Source organism: Haemaphysalis longicornis, unplaced genomic scaffold (assembly GCF_048455015.1).
Source record: "Haemaphysalis longicornis isolate Haplotype H1 unplaced genomic scaffold, Haemaphysalis longicornis Haplotype H1 scaffold_14, whole genome shotgun sequence".
Classification (NCBI taxonomy): Eukaryota; Metazoa; Arthropoda; class Arachnida; order Ixodida; family Ixodidae; genus Haemaphysalis; species Haemaphysalis longicornis.
Window position 1 is genome coordinate 43783350 of NW_027526245.1, and position 27529 is coordinate 43810878.

At 47.0% G+C, this 27529-nt stretch overlaps 1 non-coding gene across 1 annotated transcript; it reads left to right on the top strand.

Moving 5' to 3' along the window:
* The first annotated feature begins 21641 nt into the window (after nucleotides 1-21641).
* Trnaa-ggc (transfer RNA alanine (anticodon GGC)) lies at nucleotides 21642-21714 on the top strand. The gene has a single exon. It is a non-coding gene; the product is annotated as a tRNA-Ala (tRNA).
* Nucleotides 21715-27529: the final 5815 nt, after the last annotated feature.

Here is a 27529-nt window from a genome sequence, read left to right on the forward strand (position 1 = left end):
TGTGTTATCTGTGTTATCAGTGTGGCAAGGGAAGCGCGTGTTCTACTCTTTCTTTCTATGCCGCATTTGTTATCTCTTCTGATAGGGAGAGCATTCCCAACTAACGTCAACAGCCTAGAATAATATTCTTTGTTCTGGATGTAAATCGACGGTTCGAGAAACACCGGCGCCAGAAGATAAAAGCCTGCAGAGCAGACGAAGCGGCATTCGACTCTCGACGCTCGACTACGCACGTCACTTTCTTGGCTCCCGTTTCACCGCCTGTGCATTCTTTGAGTTGTTTGGGAAGCACAAGTTCGCTCCCAAAACTAATTTTCTTTGAACACAACTGCGTCGTCTTTGGCTTTGTGACATCTGTTGGAGGTGCTGGGTACGCACCCTGCATGCTCCCTACAACCTCTAGAAGCCGCTAAGCTAGTCCGACAAGAGCCAGCCTCCGCCTACATGGTTATCACCCGAGCTCGGTCTACTACCGGCCAAAGCAAAGAAGAAAGACGTCGCAACAGCACCATGGTCAACCAAGCCAGTCGCCCCGTCGTTCTGCAGCAACCTCGGGAGCCCCCATTATTCCGAGGATCCTCTGGTGAAGAAACGGAAGAGTGGCTGGAGAAGCTGGAGCGCGTCCGAAGTTGCAACCGATGGGATGATGAAGAAACTCGGAGGCAAGTGTTTTTTTACCTCGCTGACTCGGCTAAAGCCTGGTTTGAAAATCACGAGAGCTTGCTAACATCATGGAGCATGTCCAAAGCGGAATTTGTGAAAACATTCACAACTCTGGTACGAAAAGAACATTCTGAGCTGTTGTTGCAGTCGCGAATCCAACACCCTAACAAAGGTGTTGTGGTGTTTGTTGAGGCGATGAAGAATCTGTTCTAATGAGCTGATCCCAAAATGACAGAAAAGAAGGTGCGCTTTCTGATGCCAGGATTTAAGCAAAAGCTCTTCACTGGACTCACTCAAAACCCGTCCAAAACCATCGCTGAGTTCGTGACCGAGGCTTAGATGATCAGGAGGACCCTCGGCAATATGATCGACCACTGTACGCGTTTTTAGCGAACCCCTTGAACGCCCCTTGATTTGTGACGGAAGACTTGCGGGAAAAGATCCGCGCCTTCGTTCGCCAAGAACTGAGTATGCTTTTCCCAACCACGCCGCAACTCCAGATCGCCTCCATGACCGACGTGATCCGAGAAGAAGTTCAATACGCACGGGGGACTTTACGCCGGCGGAAGCACCATGCGAGCCACAAGCTATGGCCTACGCCGAAGCTGTTCGTCGACCCTGCCCTGCTTCAACTCGTCATCAAGAGGCCCCGCCGTACTGCCCGCCACTGTCGCCCGCGCGGCCCTCTGTGGTCAAAAACCAGACGCCGAGGAAGACGGACGTATGCCGAACTCACGATAATCGTCCTCTGTACTACCACTGCGGAGAAGCCGACACCACCTACCGTCGCTGCCCCTACAAGAGGCTCGGTTTACGAGGGTTCTCCGTCGCCGCACCCCATGCCCGACCCGGCCAGCGCCCCACGGTGACCGAAGAATACCTGTCCAGCACCAGCCGTGGCCAGCAGGTTTCAACTGATCGCCGTCGCCCTACTCATACCAGTCGCCCAACCGCCGTAGCAACGCTGAAGTTGCACGTGGATGGCCCCCAGCCCAAGCGGCGGAAACTAAAAGCTGCAAATTCTGGAGGTGAAGTTGCTCTACGGCGAAAATCCTGAAACTCTTCAACGGCGCAAGAATGCACCGAGGACCGTAATTCACGGCGTGCCCTCATCCCGACGACCCGGCCTCACCCTGACGAGACTCCCGAACACGACGACAGATACACGGCGCAACGCGTACCCAACATGACCGATACTGCCACTGGGAAGACGACGACAACGAGGACGCACAGTGCCCGACCGTCAACACGAACAAGCCGAGATGTGACGCCCCTACGCAGCCGGAACTCGGGGAAGGTGGCGTCCGACGTCAAGGTGTCCATCGACGGCTTCGACGTAATCGCCCTCATCGACGAGGGAGCCGACTACTCAGTAATAAGGGGGTCATTCGCATCAAAACTGAAGAACAATACAACAAGATGGGATGGTCCGCATTTACGCACAGCAGGAGGCGATCTCGTAACGGCAAGTGGAACGCGCACATCACGCGTCACCACACACGGCATCACGTACCCTGCTGCGTTCGTCATTTTACCTAACTGCTCTCGCGACGTAATTCTGGGAATGAACTTTTTGTCAGACAACGGTGCAATAGTTGATCTGGAGACAAAGTCGATACATTTTTCCTCTGATCACTCCACGATACCGGCACCGGACCCCAATCACCATGCCGCTGTAAGGATCACCGATGATCACGTCACCCTGGCACCCCGCGCCAGCTTGATGATCATCGTGTACTGTGAGGATGCAGCTCCTGACATCGACGCTATCTCTTAGAGTGACCAAAGGTTGTTTCTCAACCGTGGTGTCTCCGTCGCAAGCGGTATTGCGCGCTTTAAGCAATGTAAATCCCACGTTTTGGTCACCAATTTCACGAGAAGGACCTGCATCTAAACAAAGGCGGTGCAATTGAGTTCCTTGAAGAAACACAAGAAGCAAGGGAAGTGATCGGGATCGCCAACTTTGAACATGCACGCGCAGATGCTTCCAAGCTGCCGCATACTTTCGACGTGAATCCGCCGCTGTCGCAAGAAAATCGGGACAGATTACTAGATTTGCTGGATCGCTACAGCGAGTGTTTTTCGTCAAACTCAAAGTTACGTCAGCCACCTCTGGCGAAGTACCAGATAATAACCAAGGATGGAGCCCAACCGTACCATCACCGTACCGCGTCTCTTCACACGAGCGGGAAGCCATCCGGACTCAAGTCGACGACATGCTCACAGACGACATTATACAGCCATCGAAAAGGCCGAGAGCTGCGTCGGTCGTACTGGAGAAGACAAAAGACGTCACAATAAGGTTCTGCGTTGAATACTGGAGGAAATCACTAAAAAGGACGTGTAACACATGCCAGGAATCAACGACTCCCTCGACAACCCCTGCCCTGCAAAGTACGTCTCATCGATGGATCTGAAGACCGGCTACTGGCAATTTGAAGTGGACGAGAGAGACCGAGAGAAGACAGCATTTATAACCACGGACGGCCTATACGAGTTCAAGGTGATGCCATGTGGGCTGTGCGTGGCGCCCGCAACGTTTTAAAGAGTCATCGACACTGTTCTAGCTGGCCTGAAGTGGCACACTTGCCTCGTATATTTTAACGACGTTGTGGTATTCGTCCGGACTTTCGACCAACACCTTGCAAGGTTGGAGTCTGTACTCGAGGCTATTCGCTCGTCGGGGTTGACGCTGAAGACCGAAAAGTGCTGGTTCGCTTAGGATGAACTCATGTTTTTGGGACACGTCGTCACCGCCGCGAGAGTCCTGCCTGACCAGGCAAAAACTTCAGCCTTTGCAAACTTCCCAAGGCCGAAAAACAGGAAGGGCGTGCGAAGATTGCTCGGAATGTGGGCACACTACCGGCGCTTCGTCGCAAACTTCGCACGCATTTCAGAGCCACTCACGGGCTTGAGTAAAGATAGCACCCCTTTCATATGTGAAAACAACTAAGAAAAAGCTTTCTGCGAGCTGCAAAAACGCCTGCAAAGCCCACCCGTCCTCGCTCATTTCGACGAAAACGCCGAAACAGAAATGCACACTGACGCCAATGATATAGGCTTAGGTGCTGTCCTCATCCAAAAGCAAAGTGGTTGCGAAAAGGTAATCGCCTATGCCAACCGCGGTCTGTCGAAGGAGGAGAAAACTACTCTGCGTCTGAGAAAGAGTTCCTGGCTATTATAACGGTGGTTTCAAACTTTTGCCCATACGTGTATGAAAGACCATACAAGGTTGTGACAGACCACCATGCACTGTGTTGGCTCGCCTATTTGAAGGACCCCTCTGCCCGTCTTGGGCGGTGGAGCTTGCGCCTGCAGGAGCTCGACGTTACAGTCGTCTATAAATCAGGCAGGAAACACTCAGACGCCGACTGCCTGTCCGGCACCCCTCGACCCCTACCACAAGACTCTGATGAAGACAGCGAGTTCTTCGGAATCGTAACGGAGAGCGACCTAGCCGCCCCGCAGCGTGCCGAACCCGACTTATGCCTAATAATCGATTACCTCACGGGATGCAACGTCGCCGTTCCTAGGACTTTCAAACGCAACTTACCAGCATTCACCCTGGCAAACTCCGTCTTCGCGAAGAATTTCAGCCCCGGAACGAGAACGGAGTACCTTCTTGTAATACACGCGGACCTTCGTGAGGAAATTTTGAAAGCGATCCCCGACGATCCGTCTTCCGCACATCTCGGCACATCTCGCAGTATTGTAAAAATCAAGGCAAGATATTACTGGCCCCACCTTACCTCTGACGTCACCCACTACATCTGGATCTGCCGTGACGGCCAACGACGGAAACGTTCGCCGACGAGGCCCGCCAGAATTCTGCAGCTGATCGCCGTCCCATCGAAGCCTTCCTAGCAGATTGGAGTGGACCTTCTGTGCCAGTTCTCTAAGTCATTTTATGAAAACAAACCGATTGTCGTAGCAACAGAATACGTGACGCGCTACGCAGAAACCGCTGCTCTTCCGAGGGGGACTGCCCAAGAAGTCGCAAGGTTCTTCATAAGTCAAGTTCTGCGGCGACATGGAACCCCTGAAGCTCTAATCATGGACTGCAGAACGGCTTTTACTGCAGAGCTGATGCAAGGAATCTTAAGCTACAGCAAAACAGATCACTGAAGAACGACGGCCTACCACCGCCAAACGAACGGACTAACGGAACGTTTGAACACGACGATAGCGGATATGCTGTCTATGTACGTCGATGTTGAACATAAAACCTGGGACGAAGTGCTCCCATATGTCACGTTTGCGTACAGCACGGCTATCTAAGAAGCTACACAGATGACTACGTTCGAGCTTGTCTTCGGAAGACGGCCGACTACGATACTTGACGCCATGCTTCAGCATGTAGAAGACGATGACCTCAACCTCGACGTCCATGGATACCTTCAGCGTGCGGAGGAGGGCCGCCAGCTCGCTCGAGGTCGTACAACTGACCAGCAGCGGGTGGACGCCGGCCGCTACAACCTCCGACGCCGAGACGCCGAGTACCACCAAGGACATCGTGTGTGGTTTTGGACTCCCATCCGACGACGCGGACTGAGTGAGAAGCTTCTACGACGCTATTTCGAACCCTACCAGATTCTACGTCGTGTGTGCCAACGTACCTACGAATTCATCCCCGATGGTGATTCCGGAACATCACGGCGACGCAGGCAACCCGGTGTCGTTCCTGTGGTTCGTGTAAAACCTTTCTACGCACGATGACCGACTTTTATTTTTGATTTTTTCTTACTGCCGCTTATGTTTACATCGCGTCGATGCACCCGTAGAGGGGGGTTAAAGCCGCAAACCATGCATTGTCTTTATTTATTTATGTTTTGCTAGTGATCATTTTTTATCGTGATCAGTTTTGCTCGTGATCATGTCTTGTGATCATTTTTCAGCTATCATGCCACAATTCTCAGAGAAGTGACGAATCACACATTTTATGGGCCTTGTTTAGTGATGCGTGCTGAGGTGCTTGAAAATATTACACAATAGAAACTGTTTTTACGATTCTGTCCCGAAAAGTAGGCAGCTGGAAACAAAAAGAATCTCTGATATCCACACAAAAGCCTACAGGATATAGATGAACTGAATACAGATGTGTACTTACTATGCACAAGCTTTCCTTTATCTTCCTGATGTGGTCATTCCAATCTGGACCATTGCTTCTTACATATTAGCTTGCTTACATTTTTTTGCCATACAAAATTACACCATCTTCCCGTGGGGAACCATGAGGACAATGAGAAGCATCAGGGATGTTCCGTGTAGGTTCCTTGGTGTTGCCGTTATGTTGTTTCATTTATCGGAGAACGAATGGGAACGTAGTATGAACCCTCGTGTAGAGAGCGAGAAATGTAGAGACAGCGAAAAGACTGAAACCCGCGTTGCCTGACCAAGCACCTCCTAGTTCTCTTTATTGCGTGCTCACGCTCCTACCCCGCTGTCCTCCCTCTTCGTCCTCTTCTCTGGTTGAGCTGCAAGGCGCGTGGCGCTTCCAGCCACAGCTTTTCCGCAGAAAATATAACATCCCAATATATATAAAAAAGGAAATTTAACATCCTCCTCTAGAGTTTTCCGGTCGTCGTTTCAGCTGACGCTCAGCTTTGCATGCCTTCGTTGTGTCAGTAGCTTCTTGACGTAGTTTCAAGGAGTGAAGGACATAAGGCGCGTTTTTAACACATGCTCCCGTCTCGGTTTGTAGCGCAGTGGGAAGAGCGCCACGTACCTCCCGTTGCGGCCAGAAAGTCATGGGATCGAAACCGCAAGGTGCCTAAGTATATCTTTTTATAGTGGACTGCACTGACGTCAGTCCAAACCCTGACGGGGCTGAAGAGAAGCGCATGCGCAGTGGAGTGCGGGCGGCGGACAACAACGAGAAAGGAAGGCACACAGCACCGAGCATGAGATGCTGCGCATCTAAAAAAATTTTGAAAGAAAGAAAAGACCAACACCAAATTAATTTGAAATCATACTGCTGGTGCGTCCTTCAACAATGGCCTGGGTGCACGCCATGACAATTTGCCCTTGGCCTGGACTGCTCTAGGAGGCATCGCATAGTGGCAATGCCTTTCTCGAACGTAGATTTTTTTGAATAGATCGCTAAGAAAGAAACCAATTCAGTAGCTGGCCTCTAATTTTACTTCTCTGAAAAGGGGCCATTGTTCAATTTTCTCTGTTAAAACCGCCTTTTAACCTAATAAAACACTATACTTTCATAACTGATTACTTCTATGATTATTTATTTATTTATTTTAACATACTGCAGCCCCTCTTGGGGCGATAGCAGGAGTGGGTACATCGCACAAAACCATGCATCGAACAAGTTCAACGATGAAACAAAAGCAAAAAGAGAGAAAACACGGTAACGACGAAACCTGGTGTTCGAAACGCAATATAAAAAAAAGTATACAGTTTTAGCGGCATGGTAAAGGGTTAAAGTAGGTCGACCTAATATCCACATCTAAGTACAAAAGTGAAAATATGAACTAGTACAGGGGGGGAGAGGAAACAAAGCGGTACAATGCGTAGCTTACAATAGTTGTATTTTAGAAGGAAATTTGTAGGAATAGTTGTATTTTAGAAGGAATAGTTGTATTTAGAAGGGGGTGCCTTTAAAATATTCATTTGTCGGTGACTGTTAAGTGACCATGCAATACTCTAGTCAGCAGCACAACTAGTACGTCGGCATGTTTATTCCGATGAACGTTTTTCGCTCCATATGAACAGTGATGCGACCACTTCAGCAATCTGGCGCTGTAATGTCAACAAAACGGCTATTGGTGCAATTTTTCAACCTCTGTCTGTACTAGTTTGCGAATTCTCTTCAGAATTTCACCTTTCCAAATACAGCCGTCCCAAAGCCGAACGAGAAGAAGGAACTTCACAATCCGACATGTAGCCTGTAGGCAGGGGTAAATATCTTAGCTGCTGTACCACAAACGAGGAAGCGTGCGACACTAAAAAAATCCTGCAGAAAAACCAATTTATATTTGTAGCCAGCTGTTTTGTTCTTGTTTTTTATAATTTTTTAACACCGCAGAATTTTAGCAACCAACTAACCGTTGAACGCTTCTACACTCCGCCATACATAGGCATATCCCGCTGACTAAACATCATGGCATTTTTATTGCATCAGCTCAATCGAACTATGGTCACGGGATTCTTGTTGTTCATTTTCATGCTGCACATGTAAAAAAAGGAATGATTTTAATTTCCCAGTACTTGAAGATATATTGATAACACTATTACAGCAGTCATTTTGAATTTTACAACAGCAGTCATTTATCTTTTGAAATCAGAAATTTTACACTCAGAGGGTAGCTTGAAACAATATATTGGCTAGCATAAAGACAGTCTGCATAGAATAAAATTTAAATTCATCAGTGGTATTGTTAAGAATTAAAATACAAGGTTGTGCAAGTGAACAACTGTTTTTTATTTTGATCATCGTGCTAGACAAAAATTGGCATCTGTTTTTAACCAAGGTGTCCGAGTTATTACACCATTATGTACCCCTGCGTAGAAAAACCAATACCATTCAATCCCCGTGGTTCACACCGACCCTAAAGCAACTACGCAATAAAAAGGAGCGCCTTTTTCGGAAAGCCAAACGCTCGAGGTCAACTGACCGATGGGCTGCCTACAATGAGACAGCCGGTGAATATGCGCGCGCGATTGCCGTGGCTAAGCGTTCTTTCTTTGAAGTTTCCCTCCCCTCTATGCTTAAAAGTAATCCTTGCAGATTTTGGCTAACCATCAACGGAAACAGTGAAAAGAAAATTGAACTGATGTCTGAAGACGACTGTGTGATTCGAAGTGAAATGTGCTGTGAAGCCCTAAGAGTGGAATTTTCGTCGGTGTTTGTAATCTATGTACCATACAGTTCACCCACTTTCCCTGCCTGCAGTTATTTACCCATAAATTCCTTAGTCATAAACTGGGTGGGTGTTGCCAAATTGATAAGAAATTTTAAAACTTCTTCCCCGTAGATGATGGTATAAACCCCAAATTCTTAAAAAATACTGAAATATTATCCGCTGTAATTTTATGTAAGATTTTTTCACAGTCTCTGGAAACTTCTGCAATACCGCAGGTTTGAAGGGTCGAAAACGTGGTTCCTTTGCCCAAAACAGGTAACACTCACAATCCCATATATTACAGACGCATATCGCTCATCAGTGTACCATGTAAAATTGTTGAGCACATTGTCTACAGCCATTTAGTCCACCTTCTCGAAAAGAATCCCTATTTTAGAAAGTACCAACATGGTTTCAGAAAAAATAACTCCTGTGGAACTCGGTTGCTTAGCCTCACTAACGACCTATTTTGCTCCGCTGACCGTTCTTTAGTTATCGACTGCGTGTGTCTCGACTTCGCAAAGGCATTCGATACCGTTGGTTATAAACTACTATTTTCTAAATTAAACTAAATCAATCTAGACGTAAATATTCTCAAATGGTTGGAGTGTTTTTAATTAACCGCACACAATACGTAGTTGCTAATGACTCTATTTCCACGCACTGCTCTGTTACGTCTGGTGCGCCGCAAGGTACTGACTTAGGTCCCCTATTATTCTTAATTGATATTAATGACTTCCCGAACACACTATCATCAACTATTAAACTTTTCGCGTAAGACTGCGTAGTTTACAGAGAAATTTTATATTCTGCCGACCAAATTGCGCTACAACCTGACCTAAATAAGATTTCTACGTGGAGCGATACCTGCGTAATTAAACTGAACACAAATAAATGCAAAGTAATGCGAGTAACCCGTCAAAACAGAAATACTACAGCGTGCACTTACATAATCAACCGCGAACCCCTAACCAAGGTGTCATGTTACAAATATCTGGGCGTGTATATCTCGGATAACCGTTCTTGGCAAACACACATCGGACTTATCACAAGTGACGCTAACCGCATGCTCGGTTTTTTGCGACGAAATTTTGTCTGGCTTCAACCGATAAAAACATTGTTTTATGTAAAACATTAGTTCGGCCAAAGCTGGAGTATCTGTCGTCGATCTGGGACCCGCCTATTAACTAGTTACTTCAAAATATCGAAGCTATCCAGAATCGTTCCGCATGCTTCATCTTATCTATTTTCGTACGGCTAGCATCACTTCCATGAAATCTACCCCTAACCTAGTTGTTCAGTCTGTTCGCAGGAAAATATCACGACTTTCTGTTTTTCGTAAAATTTATCACGCCAATTTACGCTCATTGATTCCGTGCTTTTTCCTCCCACATATCATTCGACAAGAAACGACCATCAGTTCAAGGTTGCGTACCCAGCAGCCGGACAAACTATTATTTCAACTCATTCAATCCTAAAACAAGCTGTGACTGGAACCACCTCCCCACCTGAATTGCTTCAATAATTAATCCAGTCAATTTCAAGGTGGCTATTATTGGCCATATTACCTGAATTTGTTTTTCCTTCTCGTACTGTTTTCCCGTGAATTCCTCGGTTTTTTGTAAATCCTGCTGTGTCGTTCTCGAGTATGGCATAGGTTTTATCAACCTTCTGATTTTTTCTTTCCTGTTATTTTTTTATATTACTAGTTGATATTTATATTTTAAATATGTAAATGTGTTTCTTTTGTGTAACCAAACTCCTGCTGCATTGCCTGTAGAGTGTTCGATACCCCCCTCCCCTTTGTGAGCCCATGTGCCTTGAGAGTAAATAAATAAATAAATAGGTGTAAACAGAATGCTAAGGAGCAATGCACAAATTGATACGCTAGCCAAGAGCGTATGCTCTTATGAAAATATGCCTACGAGTAGGCGAAGAAACTATTAAACTTTCCATCCATCCAAATGCAGGCATGTGTGTGATGGTGCTAGCTTTAACAGCAGCTTAATTTCTCAAAGTTGTCTCGGTTCCTCCTTCTACAAAAAATATTGATGACCTAGTGAACGGCACTTTAAAAAACCAAGTTAAAAGACAGAATGGTGATTTGGAACCCAAGCAACATTTTTTCCAAATTTAACAGCAGAGCAATTATACACATTTGAGTGTATATTTTTGTTTGTTGGGAATGACTGGGTCGGAATATTTGTGCAGCTAATTGAGGCATTACGTTTAGTGCAAATTGCTATGCGGGCTGTTTCACCCATATTTTTTCTATCGGTATCTGTGTTATCTCAAGCAAAACATCAATGCAACATTCAAACCAAGAAGCACGGAGGATGGGAAAAGTAAGGGCAGTACCTTAAGATTATCACTCAAATCCATTGCACAATCAGATAACTCGTAAATACATCTCATGGACACTATTCAACACTTAGTGCTGCTGTTTTTTTAGCCGTAATCTTAACTTTCAGTTTTGTAACTAATATAAACTAGTAAGGTTGTCATTGCTTTTGACCCCATTTGTTTGGTTTGGGTTCTTGCGAACTACTACTATCTTGCTACCACTATCTTGGGTTCTTGCGAACTACCACCTGTGTAAGTGATTTTTCAGGTGAGATTGGACCTGTTTGGAAATAACGTGTGATATTAGTCTTTAGGTACGAGAATGCTGTTATTTTCACTTATGCACTTGTGATTTGCCGTAATGGTTTTCCAAGGGGGCCTGTGCTCTCTGAAAAGTTGATCAGTATTGTTAACGTGCTTGGTATGGTGATATGCTCTCAGAAGAGTTGACCACTTGCAGTAGTGAGAACGGTTCTCCACGTATATACTCAGCATTCACATTCATTATTATTTTGCACATCCAGATAGTGGTAGTGGTTTTCCCACAAGGAAAAATCGTTGAAAAAGAAAGAGTACAGATGTCAACAAGTTCAGCCACCCTACAACTTCAGGTTCTTGAAAGAGACTGCTACGAATAAAATGCGCAGGTGCTTGTATGTTCCCTTGTGGTGGCAGTTCAGACTCCTAATACCTCTGTATTATTGTGTAAACACGGGCGCAACTCTCAGTTTGGACCATTTCATGTGCACTTCGTGTAGTTCATTGTAAGTGAGCCCTGATAGGATGAAAGCAGGCAACCATACGTTACATAGCACATCGATAGGTAACAGGCCTTACAAATGCAAGTCAGTCAGGACTAAAACTGACCCGAAGTGGACATTTTTTGAAACAGTAAGAATAAGAATTCCGCCACAAGACAACTATGAGGTTGTCAGATCTGTCCCAGTAACTACCAGTGGTCTATACCATAGGTCAGCGTTCTCTCTCGTGAGTGCTCTCATTTGTACCCAAACTCATGAATGAGTACACTGATGAGCGAGTACATACAGAGAATAAAAGAATGAGTACAATAAGGAGTGACTACAGGCGTAAGTACAGTACTCGGGAGTACAGTACTCGTGAGTGAGCGCCGCATTCCTTTCCGGCCCCTGTTTGGCGCTGTGTTTTCGCAGTCCCTAGTTAAGGGGTCAAACTAAACATAAAACATAGAGGTGCTCACGGCAGGGCGGGCAACGCGGCCACAGTTTCTCTGCTCCTATTGCACGTGTTCATTTCCGAAGTAATTTTTTTGCTGCGACCTGGAAACGCGTGGTGGCTTCGTTGCGCTTATTCCACTCAAGTTGTTTTAGGGGAGAGGTGGTGGATGCTGCAAACAAATATGCATTAAACGTACTGAAGTCGCTCTTTCTCGGTCTTTAGCAGTTTCTCTAGACGATCGTCGCACTGTGTAGTGGTTTAGTTATCTGGACCGCTATTTTACACGGTCGCAATTCATTACCGATATTCGCTTCAAATCGACTGCCTTGTTTGTGACACCAATTTTTTCCGCGCGATTTCGCTGTAGGCATTGAAGAGATAATTTTGGTGATGTACACCTACGATAAAAGTTTTACGGACCATGAAAACTGCAGTTCTGGTTTATTTGCCGCGCGGCAGCCGGGGGTATTATGTGCGTATGTTTCATTACTTCAGTAACTATACGACGTGTGACACGAACACAGCAGTCTGTCGGGATGCTACCGAAAGAGAAATAACCTAACACTGCCATTTTCCTTGTCCGCAAACTTTTGATGGTGTCTGTATGTACTCCAGTCTTGTTTATTAGGCTCCCCTTTTCAAGCCCAAAACATTTTGCGAAGGTTCGCCAGGACTAGGATGTCGTGCAGTGCCATTTAAAAGTGAACACATAGCAGCACCATGCAGGCATGGCGGTGGAATGTCCCCCTGCCACAGAAATAAAACACCCAAGTACACCTAAAGCCATTCGTGTGTTGTGAACCGTACAACATAATGTCAGGAAAATGTATGCGACGCCCTGTTTTGCCTCGGATTACCTGAGCTCTGGCTTCTTCTCGCGGGACGAGAGTTTTGCTTTCAGATGGCATTTATCTGTCTCCTGCGCGATGCGCCGCTTCTTGTTTCTGCCAACATAAAATAAGCAAGCTGATGATAGCGGTAATGTTTTCTGGTTGTCCTTCCCTACCTTCGTCTGCTGTTTATTCGCACGGCTACCACCCCTCGCTAGCAACAACTGGCGAGTTTAATCTGGCACCATGGAAGGTGTCGTTAAAGGGCCGTTTTTATGTGATAAAAGTCAACACCAATTGCCGGTTGGTTCGCTTAAGCTCGCATCTTTGAGCATCTTGTGAAAATATGGCTCGCAGATTACGATGCCACTGCACCTGTTTATCGATCGTTCTCAGCATTATCAATGCTGCTCAAATAAGAGCTGCAGGTTACCACTGTGCAACAAACCCACCAAAATGGCAAGGACAGTGAAGACCGCGCAAGCTACAACGCCTCCGAGAACTGTGTCAGTGAATTTCGAGTAAATCATGATGCCTCATCCGGCGAAAAATTACTTTCTTTGTTTTCTTGAAGTCTAGTTAACACTTGCGCACTAGGGCTTGTCCACTGTTTCTGAACGTCCGGTAGTGTTTCTCTGCTTCCTATCCCGGTCATCACTAGTAAATGCCGCCATGTAATAATGAATTGAGAAGCCGACCTACCGGCGCGTCCTCTTCACTTACTTCGTGATTCCAAGTGGCGCCATGTGCGAAAGTTTCTGCGAGGTGCAGTGTTTAAGTAACACCGCCCAACCTTATTCTATACTTACCCGTTCACGTGTTTACGTGGACCGTTTAGGTGGACCACTTAACGGAGGACCACTAGAGTCTGTGGAAAGAGCACTTGTTTCTCGCCCGGTAGGTCCTCTAAGGCTTAGTTTAAACCTTGCTCTTAGCGTTCAGTATCCAACGTCTACCTGATTGCACCAAAGACGCCGCGTTCATGCGCAATCGTTCAAATTCATCTGTGCGCTGCGCCACTGGTACAGACGCTGCCATTATTAGGTCACACTGTATGTTGCGACTCAGCGGCTAATTTGTGATTGGTGAGGTTGTGTTTTAAATGCGGAGCATTTCTTAAGCTCGCCTGGTCCTCCGTCGTTGATGGCCTTTTGGTACATCTTTCTGAAATCAGTTATTCACTGAAAACAATTTTAAGCTTGTTCCAGAAAAGCAAGAATTCCCCCAAATGCTTATGTTTGTTGGTCATATTTTTATTGAAATTTTAAAGCATATCCTGCGTACTTCAGGTGCTTAATAGAAAAAAAACATCAAGGGAAGTACATTTCTTATGCAAAACAAGTTTAAATTCGAGACATGACAGGATTTACTATGAAAACAGACATGAAAGGATTTACTACAGACTACAGAACAAGATTTACTACAGACTACATGACAGGATTTACAACAGACTACAGGACAGGGTTTACTACAGACTACAGGACAGGATTTACTACAGACTACACAATGTCCCATTCGCTCACAGGATCATTCTGTCGTATTTTTCTGTTGTGTTTTTCGACTGCGAATGGATTTTGTTGCAGCACATGAACAAATGCACTCTTACCTCCGAATCCTTAGGTCTGCCTTTTCGACATAAATCAAACTGGATTTTCTGCCGTTTCTTTTGGTATTCATATTTACCTGCAACCTCCGTGCTTTCAAGTTGAACTTCAACCGTTCTTCGACTGTTCTCCCTCTCTGGAAATTCACGTCTGCCTCGTAGGTGGCTTGAAACCAACTTCAGTATTAAAACATGGTGGCTCGGCACCTGTTTCGGAAGCCGCGTGCCGTAGCGCGGCGCAATTCTGGCATAAATTAGTCTGTTATACCACTCATGTTTCGTTTGCTGAAACGGAAACGAGGCCAAATTTTCAACAATTCCGCGGTCATTGATGAGCGATTGCTAACCCCATCCACGTTGAGCGGCGGGGACTCCCACTGGCTATCCTGCAACAGCGATACTGCAAATATTTTTAATCGTTGAGTCCTTCAAGATTCTTTAGTCTTCTTTTACTGTTTTGTTATGTTGGAACACTGAGTGATTGTCGCCTCTACGTCATCGGTGCACCTTATAATGTAAAATTATTGAAGTTCTTGCTATAATAGCGTAAGTTTTTTTCTTAACTGTGATATCGCCAGTTATTTGATAACGTAGTACAGTATGATTTTTTAGAAATTGCAAAAGTTTACAAAAGCTTCTCGAAGAAACGCACGGAACAACAGAAACAGGGAAACTTCTCTCTTCACATCGGATATCTGTAGCTGTATATGTTTTCGCTGCTCTGTATAGAGTACATCAGAAATGTACTAGGAGACTTTTAAGGCCTTTGTGTGAACGATGAACTGCATGGTAGCTGTATGTGTTTTCTTCAGTTTATTGAGCAGACGCTTACTAGTTTTGGAACAAATGCGACTGAGAAGTTTGAAGTGTTAACAAGTGCAGTGCCTTGCTGCTTGTGTATTTTGATTCGGCTGGATAGTAGCACTTTCTTCTTTGTTGACATTGCTTCAGCCTTCTGAAACTGCAGGAATGGTAGTAAAACTAATCGAGGGCAATTATTTGGACTCACCTGTTGCTGATATGTCAACAGCATTTTATTTCTTTGCAGATGCTCTGGTCGTTGTGAGAAATATAGGATTCCGAAAAACTTTAGGGATTGTGTAAATGCAGGAATGCCAGCAAGGGCTGCAGACTTCTTTGGTTCATCACAAAATGTCAGAGTCCAACACCTGAATGCCAATGTCCCTTTGTTATATTTCGGGATTGCTCGTTCGACATAATCTGCCTAACAGAAGCGAAGCTCAAAGGTATGACTTATCAGTTGCATGATTGTTGTAGGGGTGTGGAACAGTTTAACCGATGCATTTGCCTTCACTTTGTATGCGATGTAAACAATTTTGGCCTAATTGGCACGCCTGCCGTTTCTGTCATACAGGCTCGCTTACCTTCCTGAATTCTCTTACGCTGTATAGAGTATTACATCAAGTTTTTTAGGCACGTTAATCGGTGTGTGTGTGAGGCTGCTATCTAATACCTACCTGTTACATGGTGCATGATTAGCTTTTTATAATGTTATACCCATTAACGAGTTATATTATAGAAACATACGTAAATGGTGTTTGGTTTTCAGAGCAATGTCGTGTGTTATGTGGGGTGTTGGCTAGTGTGACAAAAGTGCGAGTCCGCTGTGCTACAAGAGCACCTGATTGGAAGGGCAGCCCAACGCACATTTGGTGATGTTCATGTTGATTGCGGATTTCTTTTGTTTCTACTCGTGTAGGTTTCAGAGACACCTGTAAAATGAATTTAGATAACTGGCAGAAGTCCTGGAACGTATTTTTAAAGTCAACATGTGTGCCTTATTTCGGCCTTTATTTATTCTGCAGATATGCCGTATCCGCAACAGCATTATGATAAAAAAACTGCGCAAAAATTTGTTGACCTAAAAAGGCAGTACAATTATGGCACAGGATCCCACGTGGGAGAAATTCCAGATACACCCTGTACTAAGCACAGCCGCTGCGAGTGCACCACTTTGTGTAAAACATCTGCCTGGAATGCACGCTAAACCATTGTTAAATTAGTGTAAATATTGACTGGCTATACCCCAGGGCCTGATGCCTCATAGCGTTGTGTGGTGACGGCGTTAAAGTTTTGCTTTCTAAGAAAGTCAATAAGATTGCTCTGCTGCCGCTCTTTTGTTTACCTGCAGACCAGCTCTCTGATCGGGGCTCCGAAACGCTTGCTCTAGCGGGTTAGATTAGGCGTGATCGCTCGTGGCTTGCTTACCTCAAAGATGCAGCCCACACTTTAGGTTTTCTGTGCCGCAGCAAATGTTTCTGCAAAAGCCAGAGTGGCCAGCCACAAACTTTGCCACTATTATCTTTTGATCATCAAAAGATATTCACAACCTGATTTTCTTGTAAATATTTTCTATGACACCTTAGCCTTCTTGTTTAGGTTGGTACCTTGGCCCATGGTAACAGCCGCTATTCATAAATATGGAAGTCGCTATCGGAGTTCCACATTCGGCCGAAGAGAACTTTCCCTTTTGTTGCGGACATGGCTGCGTAAGAACACGCTGGGAAAATATCTACATTTGTAAAACGCATTGTTTGTATTTTAGATTCCTTTGTTCCACACCAAATGCGATGCGAAAAGTGTTCTGCCTTGGGTTTCATTTGTTGCCATAAGAAGAACGATTTCATGTTGATAAATTACTCCACATTCTCTGAAACAACAATTTCGTCACGTTTTTTGCAATCACTGCACCCAGAAAGCAATAAGGTGAGAATGGAAAGCAAAATATGTTTCAGTATTTCCTTGGAGGGTAATAAACAAAGCCCTGACTTGGTTTCTCATTGCAAAACAATTTCGCCGATGGTAGCTGCGTAATACGGCCACAGTGAAGGTGATTGTTTTCAACACCCACTTATATTCCCTTAGGACCAGCAGGATACAATCAATTGCGCCACAAAACAACACAAAAAAAAACATTAGGCACGAAACCAAAATGGTTTTAGGCTTCTTTAGAATTGGTAAAATAGAGCAGACAGCAGCAACTCCATTTTTCCAACCTACGCATGTTCACAGATCCGCGCATTGAACCGTCGCCTCTGCTAGTGTTGCGTTTTACAGAATGGCACCGAAAAAGAGGCGTGAATGCCCGAGGCTTTGTTTTTCTCTGGATTGTTAAATCTCTAACACCGATTGTCGTTTTCTTTGTTACGCGTTTTACGGGATAAGTGACTTTGAAAAAGCAACCGAATGCATGAATATCGCACACCAAGAAAATCTGGACGAACAAGACAGAATGCATATTCTTTTCTTACATCCAGAAATTGATTATCATAGGTATAGTTTTATTGTTTGTTTACATATTCAGCTCCCACGCGTAAAACAAACACTGTATCAAGAGAGGCCTATCTGTTAGGGTTATTTACCCGGGCTGAAACGAGTTTGAATCATTAAAATCAATAAAAATCCCCTAGTTAAATACCTTCAATCTTCGAGCAAAACTAACAGCAATGTTCTCAACGCGGAGGCATTGTCCATACGTCCGTCGAAGATCAGCTCACCTGAGAAGGCAGCAGACCATTTGACCGCGTCACACGGTTCGCCATCCTCTGCCCCGCCTTCCTTAAAGCAAAGCGTCAGTGTTCTCACTGATGGGGTCTGTAACATGATAACGCTGAAGTGAAAGGAAGAATGCTTTCGGAACGGCATCGAACCTGGGACCTTCAAGTTGGAAGCCGGAATCTGTCAGACCGCTGCATTTTGTAATGACCAATGCAGTTTAGAAAACCTACACTACAACAAAACATATATCGCAAGAAATCTTCCAGGTCAACCTTCGTAGTTATTGACGGAGGGGTGCACAAGTTTTTACAAGTTTCTTGCTGGCTGATACTGCCCTAGTAGTTAAGATAGCTGAATTGAGCCAACAGCTCCTAAGAATTGCTTTAGGCGACGCTTGTATTTTCTGATGTCCACCGTTGGTGGTGGCGTACACTGAAACGCGTTGCGGCAAAGTCAACTTCGTCCACGCACTCCATTCACGGCTATGATAGCTGCCATGAAGTCCACATGTCCGCTCGTGGGTACTGGCCACAGATAAAGTGTTCATTGCCGCCCGGTGGTGCCAAAAGACCTAATATTGAGGCTCGCTCGCATTTCGCAGATCGCGCAAGCTCGCGGGCACCGGTGTCCTGGTATGTAATGAAACAATCTCAGCAGATCAGTGTCTTCCTTCGGATCATGTCATGTCAAGTTGCGACCACTCACTCTAGCTGGAAAATAGCCCTTTTAACGTGGCTTGGGTAAGCCGAAAGTCGTTAGCTGCCCAGAACCAAGGAAGCCTTACAAAAACGTAAACGTTCTAGATAATCGAAGAAGAATGATTCGTAATAATGTATAGGAAACCTTCGCGCTCGGGTAAAGCACAGCAAAATAACAGGTTAGGTATTTGCCAATTGACGGCTTGGCATGTTCCCTTCTGCCAATGTGTTTTCATTTATGCAAAAGTGTTTTTGTTTCCTCTTTGGTGGTTTTTGTTGTCACTGAGAAAAATTGGTTCTTGAATTCCCACCCTGCTTTCAAACTGAAGGAGCTCGTTATGTTTTTAGACCTTCTACAAGTTTTCCAAATTTATTGCTACAACATATTAAGCATCACAGGGCCACGGGAATATTTCACGTTATCGTTTAGGTTTATGAGGTACGCTTTTTAATGTGTTTGGACAATAAATTTCTAGAGAATCATTTTTTTTCTCATAATTGAAAGTTCAATAAAGGGCAGAAGACTTACTGTAGACAGTAAGCTCTTACAAACTCCTAATAGCACGTAAAAGCAGAAAGTCAACCATATCCCTTCGCAACGTCGGGAAAGGTTTATTTCAGCCACAATTAGGAGAATGCAATGTCCCCTTATTCTAGAATAGGATTGATCCAAGCTTGTTAAGCTTAACAAAGTATATTATTTCACCAAGCTCTACATGTAGTAGTATCAGTATATCTCCCAGTCCCAGCCTGTATCGCAGGTTGCTGTGAATGTCAGACTTTCCGCAGGTGATTCTTTAGCCCGATTACACCAGCGTACGAGGGCACGCTTTTTTGGCCTCTTGCAAGTTTTCTCACAGTGTGGCACAAACACCAGGGACCATGTGCTATTCGGCCTCTGTATAAGCTGATAACCTGCACCAGTAATGGGAATATTAACTGAATTTTTGAGGCTTCCGCGAACTCTTACCTGAGAGAATACGTGAGGCGGTGGTTCATGTTATGAAGATCATTTACTCTTATCATGACTACTCCAAGCATTCGGTCTTAAACCAGCGTACCTCCGTGCAGTCCAAGGAAGCACGAAAAAAACGCTTTCTTTTCGTGATAAAGCAGAGATGTTCTGATATATATTCACAACGGCGTATATGTAAATATATAACAAAACATATAGTTTTAAATATATTTTTATATATAGGAATATAAGAAAAAAATTACAGCATCTTACCGTGGGGAACCATGATGAGGATGCGAAGCATCGTGGCGGTTCCGTGTGGTTCCATTGTGTTGCCGTTATGTTTAGGGATCTGGTTTGTTCTATCGCCGGAGGGAATTCCGCGTGCGGGTCCACACCGTTGGCAAAGGCACGCAAGTGCTGTTGTGTTACGGTGAGTAGGCGGTCGTTCTCGAGGCGCCGAAACTCATCCATCATGTTCTTGTCGATGTTCTCTCTGTGGTAGAATCGGTAGTCTCCGTCAGCTTTGGTGAGGTAAAGGTTGTTGACATTGGTGCACCGGCTGAGAGCAATGTACACGCCCTCCTCTTCGCAGCTTTGTCTTCTCGTTCTTCTTCGTCTTCGGCGGTTCCCCTACGGGAAGATGACGATGGTGGTTGAACGAGAACCTATCTCGTGATGGATTCTTTGGTTGGCCAATCCATAGGGGCAACCTGCCACAATCAGCATCAGAGGCGCTGCGGACGGGGCTGGTTGAGCTGCAGGGTGCGTGGCGCTTCCCGCCACAGCTTTCCCACGGGAAATTCAGCACCCCCCTCTAAAGTTTTCAGTTCGTCGTTTCCATTGACGTTCAGCTTCGCGTGCCTTCGTTGTATCAGTAGCTTCTTGGCGTAGTTTGAATGAGTAAAGGACATAAGGCGCGTTCGTAGCACCTGCTTCTGTCCCGGATTTGTAGCGTAGTGGGAAGAGCACCGCGTACCGCCCGTTGCGGCCAGAGAGTCGTAAGATCGAAACCGGGTGCCGCTATTTCTTTTTTTATAGTGTAGTATCGCGGAGCTGTGGGTTTAAGGATGAGAACTCCGCATGCGCAGTGAGCGTGTGGGTGAGCCTAAGAAATACTCCGCATTTAAAAAATCCATCAGTGTGGGTACCGTGACTGTTGTAAACCTTTCATGAAAGACTTCTCTATCAAGCGTCTTTGCTGGAACATCGGCCACAATCGTGGCCGCTACTTTGCGGAAAGCTTGCTTATATATATAAATATATATATATATATATATATATATATATATATATATATATATATATATATATATATATATATATATATATATATATATATATATATATAAATATATATATATATATATATATATATATATATATATACATATATAGTCACGGCCCGGAGGTTAACAAGAAGGCCCCCTTTTACCCCGAGTAGTCCGAGTGGCGCTGACAACCGCCACAAACCACGGGAAACCTAAATACCCAGAAAGTGGAGGGGCAAAATAGCACCGCTGGTAGCGTAGTGGTTATAGCACCAGACCGGTATTGTGGAGGTCGCGGGTTCGGATCCAACCTGGGGGGCATTTTTTCTAGACTTTCTTTCTTTCAAATTTTTTTATCTGTTTCAGTTACCTGCCACATAGTGCCCTTTGATATCCGAGGTTTTCTTGACTGCCAACCCTTATTTTATGTCTTATTTCACCGAGCTCCTCATTCCCCATTTTCTGATTCGCTGCATGCATAGCGAGGGCCTCTGTTCTGGCAGTGCTGGTGCCATAGGGAACTTATGAGGGTTCAACGCTGGTCGACCACTCTCGACATGTCGTAGACACTCCAGTCACAGCCCGGGGGTTAAAAAGAATGTCCCCTTCACCCCAAGGAGTCCGTGTGGCGCTGGCACCCACCCCCAAGCGCAGGAAACAAAAATACCTAACATAAATACCAAGAATATGGAGGGGAAAAATAGCCCCGCCGGTAGCGTAGTGGTTATCGCACCAGACCGGCATTGTGGAGGACGTGGGTTCGGATCCCACCTGGCGGGCATTTTTTCTAGACTTTCTTTCTTTCCAAATTCTTTATCTGTTTCAATTACCTACCACATAGTCCCATTTGATATCCCAGGTTTTCTTGACTGCCAACCCTTATCTCGGTCTTCTTTTCAACGAGCCCCTAATTTATTATTCTGATTCGCTACATGCACTGCAAGGGCCTCTGTTCTGGCAGTCTTGGTGCCATAGGGAGCTTAAGAGGGTTCAACAGTGGTCGATCCCTCTCAACATGTCGTAGACACTAAAGTCACGGCCCGGGGGTTACAAAGAAGGTCCCCTTCACCCCGAGTAGTCCGAGTGGCACTGGCCACCACCCCCAAGTGCAGCAAACAAAAAATACTTCAATATAAATACCCAAGAAACTGATGGGAAAAAAGCCCCGCCGGTAGCGTAGTGGTCATCGCACCAGAGTGGTATTGTGGAGGTTGTGGGTTTGGATCCCACCCGGCGGAAATTTTTTCACCACTTTCTTTAGGACTGAAAAAAATTTTCAGCTGTTTCTGGGACCAACCACAACTTCCAACCCATATATATATATATAAGTATATATATATATTTATATTGAAAGGCGGTTTAATGGCTAACAAGCAGTAAAAGCGAGAGGCGGGAAGCAGCGCAGTCTGTTCCAGGTGAACCGGATAGGGGATCGCTGATCTGACCACAAGGACGCACAGAGATGATGCCAGCTTGATGCTTCCGGCACATACCCGAACAGGGATTGGACGATCGAGGTCCCTTAGTCTTTTCACTTCTCTTCATTACAATCACCCTCCGCCGAAGAGAGAGCCACCCTGGCGACCTACGGTGAGTGCAGCACAAGGGGATCGTAATAGGGCTTTAGGCGAGAGACGTGGACAGTTTCGCGGCCGCGACGGCGAAGGTCTTCCGTTGGCTTCAGTGGTTCTACAACGTAGTTAACGGGGGAGGAAGAATCGATGACACGGTAGGGGCCATGATATTTAGAAAGGAGCTTTGAGGAGAGACCAGGAGTGGCAGACGGTATCCACAGCCAAACGAGATCGCCAGCACTGTAAGAAGTCGATGAGTGCTCCTGGTCATGACGGTGCTTCTGTTGAGCTTGGTCGTTCGATGTAAACGAACGTGCGAGCAGGCGGCACTCTTCTGCATGGCGCGTTGCGTCGGAAAGGAGATGGCATTCGGACGGATCAGGGCTGTAGGGAAGGATGGTATCCATTGTACACGATGGCTCCCGTCCGTATAACAAAAAGAAAGGTGAAAAACCTGTAGTGGTCTGCACAGCCGTGTTGTAAGCGAACGTTACGAACGGTAGCACGGAGTCCCAGTTCGAACGGTCGGGCGCGACATACTTTGCGATCATGTCCCCAAGCGTGCGGTTGAATCTTTCTGCCAGTCCATTGGTTTGGGGATGGTAGGCGGATGTGGTGCGGTGCACAATTTTGCATTCTGCGAGGAGCGCTTCGATGGCCTGAGAGAGGAATACACGCCCCCTATCGCTTAGGAGTTCCCGTGGTGCACCGTGGCGTAGGACAAGGGAGTGCAGAATGAATGCACCAACCTCACGTGCCGTGGAAGCGGGAAGCGCTGCTGTTTCGGCATAGCGGGTTAGGTAATCTACTGCCACAATTATCCACCGGTTACCAGAAGAAGAGTATGGCAGTGGGCCGTAAAGATCAATGCCAACGCGCTAATATGGACGAACGGGGCACGGCAGGGGCTGCAGCGGGCCGGCTGGCTTGGGGACAGGCGACTTACTTCGTTGACAATCAGTACAGGCACGAACAAATCTTCGCACAAAGCTGTACATACCACGCCAGTAGTACCTTTGACGAAGTCGGGTATAGGTCTTCAAGAGTCCCGCGTGAGCACTCTGCGGATCATTGTGGTAAGCGGCACACACCTCCGCGTGGAGATTCCGTGGAACCACAAGGAGCCACTTGCGGCCGTCCGGCATGTAGTTGCGGCGGTAGAGGAGGTTGTCGCGAATGGCAAAGTGAGCAGCCTGGCGACGCAGGGCCCTAGGCTGAGGAAGGGTCGACGGTGAAGACAGGAAGTTGACGATAGTAGCGATCCATGGATCTTCTTTCTGCTGGGAAGCCATGTCTGAGAGAGTCAGCGACGACAAGGTAGAGTCCGTTGTGCTGAGGTGTGCTGTATCAGCGGACACCGGGGAGCGAGAGAGGGCGTCGGCGTCAGAATGCTTGCGGCCGGATCGATACATAACACGAATGTCGAATTCTTGTAGACGGAGGGCCCAACGAGCAAGTCGTCCCATGGGGTCTTTGAGAGACGACAGCCAGCACAATGCGTGGTGGTCGGTGACAACTGCAAAGGGGCGGCCATAAATATAGGGGCGGAATTTGGTGAGCGCCCACACTATGGCCAAGCATTCCTTTTCGGTCACGGAATAATTTCGCTCGGCCTTGGTGAGAGTTCGACTTGCATACGCTACAACGTATTCGTCGTAGTTGGGCTTCCGTTGGGCAAGCACTGCACCGAGACCGACGCCACTGGCGTCAGTGTGCACCTCCGTAGGAGCTGCTGGGTCGTAATGCCGGAGGATAGGTGGTGAGATTAACAGGCGTCGCAAGGAAGAAAATGCTTCATCACAATCCGGGGACCACGCAGAAAAAGCGTTATCACCGTTCAGCAGTCTTGTTAGGGGGGAAACGATGGTAGCGAAATTTCTGACGAAGCGTCGGAAATAGGAACAGAGCCCGATGAAGCTCCGGAGGGTTTTCAAGGAAGTCGGCTTCGGAAAGTTGGCGACAGCACGTAGCTTATCGGGATCAGGCGACACACCATCTTTTGAAACAACGTGGCCTAGAATAGTCAACTTGCGCGCACCAAAACGACACTTCTTTAAGTTTAGTTGGAGGCCGGCAGCGGTGAGACACGCCAGGATCTGGTGGAGACGAGTTAGGTGTGTGTCAAAATCGGGAGAGAATACGACGACGTCATCTAAGTAACAAAGGCATATATGCCACTTGAGACCACGCAAGATGTTATCCATCATTCTCTCGAATGTGGCAGGTGCGTTACATAAGCCAAATGGCATGACGTTAAATTCATATAAACCGTCCGGGGTAACAAATGCGGTCTTGGGGCGGTCCGATTCCGCAACCGGCACTTGCCAGTAGCCCGAGCGCAAATCAAGGGACGAGAAGAATTCTGCACCGTGTAAACAATCGAGAGCGTCGTCGATGCGAGGGAGCGGATAAACGTCCTTGCGGGTAATTTTGTTAAGGCGGCGGTAGTCAACACAGAAGCGCAAAGACCCATCCTTTTTTGTCACGAGGACCACGGGCGACGACCATGGGCTTTGGGATGGCCGAATGACGCCGCGCTGTAGCATGTCATCCACGTGCTCACTAATAACACCACGTTCCGGCCCCGACACACGGTAGGGTCGTTGTCGCAAGGGAGCATGATCGCCTGTGTCGATGTGATGGGTGACTGTTGACGTTTTACCCAACGGAGCTTGTGCACAGTCAAAGGAAGAACGGAACTTGTTAAGAAGGGCGAGAAGCTGCGTGCGCTGTGTGGGATCCAAATCGGCGTCCAGGGACTTCTTGAACATGTCGGCGGACAGTGAAGCGTCGGTAGAAATGGACGAGTCCAGGGCAGTGAGCGAAAGCGCAGCGGGATCATCGCAAACGTCGAAGCGGCTGATGGAGCGCATAGCTTCAACATGGCCAATTGACTCTCCATGGAGCAGGCTGACAGAACAGTGGGTTTGATTGGAGATAAACATTCTCGTACGCCCACCTTGCACTGTAAGAACGGCGAATGGGAGTGGCAACTCCTTCCGGCGAACAAAAATGTCGCCTGGTGTGAATAGGACAGGTCCATCGGGTACGGGCGCACTAGCAAGGTCAACCATTACGGAACTTAGCGGCGGGATATCGACGTCTTCGTTCACGGTAATCTTCCATTCACCAAACAAATGCTCAGACAGCGGCGGATCGTTCTGGGAAATAAGTTCAATCTCAGCCTTGGCACAGTCAATTACTGCGTTATGGCTTGACAAGAAGTCCCATCCAAGAATAACGTCATGGGAACATGAAGACAAAACAACGAATTCGATGGTGTAGACAGTGTCTTGGATCACTACTCGAGCAGTGCACGCAGCCAGTGGTGACACATGTTCAGCACTTGCAGTTCGAAGCGAAAGTCCCGACAGTGGCGTCATAACTTTTTTCAGATAGCGGCATAGTTTCACACTCATAACAGAAATCGCGGCACCAGTATCGACAAGAGCAAGAATAGGAACTCCTTCAACAACTACGTCGACGACATTTTTCGGAGATACACGAGGACTTTGACATTTTGCTACGTACGCAGTTCGTGCCTCCGGAACTGCGGGAATTAGTTTCCCGCGTCATGAGGCGCATAGGAGAGATGGAGCGGCGACGAGGAGAAGGCGATCGGTGACTCGCGAACGTCTGATGGTCGGATTGAAAGGATGGTGACGGCGGTCCCGCAGGTGCGCGACGGGGAGCTTGGCGGGAAACATACACTGGGCTATGAGATTCTTCAACCTGCTGCATTGCACGGCGTCAGTAACGTGCTACATGTCCTGGGAGACGACAGGAAAAGCATATAGGTCGGTTGTCCTGAGTGCGCCACGGATTCGTCTGCTGTACAGCCAATGGCGCGGGACGGCGGAACTGGGAGACTGGCTGAGGAGTGAACGTCACAGGCGCTGGCATGTAGGGTCCAAACGAGGGGACAAAGGAGTGGACAAGTGGCGGGGCAGCCCTTGCCGCGCATTCGGCGTACGTCAACGGAGCGGTCACTGGCGGTGCTATGGTAGCCATGGTTAGAACAGTCAGCGGGGCAGCGGGTGTAGTTGACTGGTGTGCAGGTGATAGGGCTTCGGCGACCTGCTCCCTGACGGTGCGCTGAACAGCTTGAGGCAAACTTGGTGCAGGCTGCTCTACAAAAGGTACCAGCGAAAGTTGCCGAGCGACCTCTTCCCGGACGAAGTCCTTAATCCTCATCTCAAGCGATGCTTGTTCAGAACTGAAGGATAAACTTGACAGCTCTGCGCCCGTCCCGAGCGACTGTCGAACAAAACTCCTCTGCCGCCGCAGCTCATCATAGCTTTGGCAGAGCTTAATTATCTCAGCCACGGTCTTTGGGTCTTTGGACATCAACATCTGAAACGCGTCGTCTTCAATTCCTTTCAGTATGTGCCGAATCTTTTCTTGCTCAGACATATCCATGTTGATACGCCTGCAGAGATCCACAACGTCTTCGATATAACTTGTGAAATTCTCGCCGGGCTGCTGCGCGCGAACGCGAAGACACTGTTCACCGTGCAGTTTCCGCACCTCTGGCCTGTCGAACGCCTCTGCGAAGAGGGTTTTGAATTCGCCCCACGTTTTGATGGTCCTGCCGTTGTTCCGAAACCAGACCTCAGCCACTTCCCTAAGGTAATACTCGACATTGCTCAGCTTAGCTTGGTCATCCCACTTGTTGTAGATGCTCACTCGCTCGAATGTGGACAACCAATCCTCGGCATCATAATTACCTTTGCCGGTGAAAAAGGGCGGGTCACGCTGACGGATGGTGCCGGCACAGATGACCGTTGGCACAGGCGATGGTGGCTGTTGGCCTACGTCGACGGGGTTGACGGGCATTGGTACGGTGCGGTTGCGAAGCTCCAGGTTGGTTCACCTCGTACCCAGCTCCTCCACCACTTGAAAGGTGGTTTAATGGCTAACAAGCAGTAAAAGCGAGAGGCGGGAAGCAGCGCAGTCTGTTCCAGGTGAACCGGATAGGGGATCGCTGATCTGACCACAAGGACGCACAGAGATGATGCCA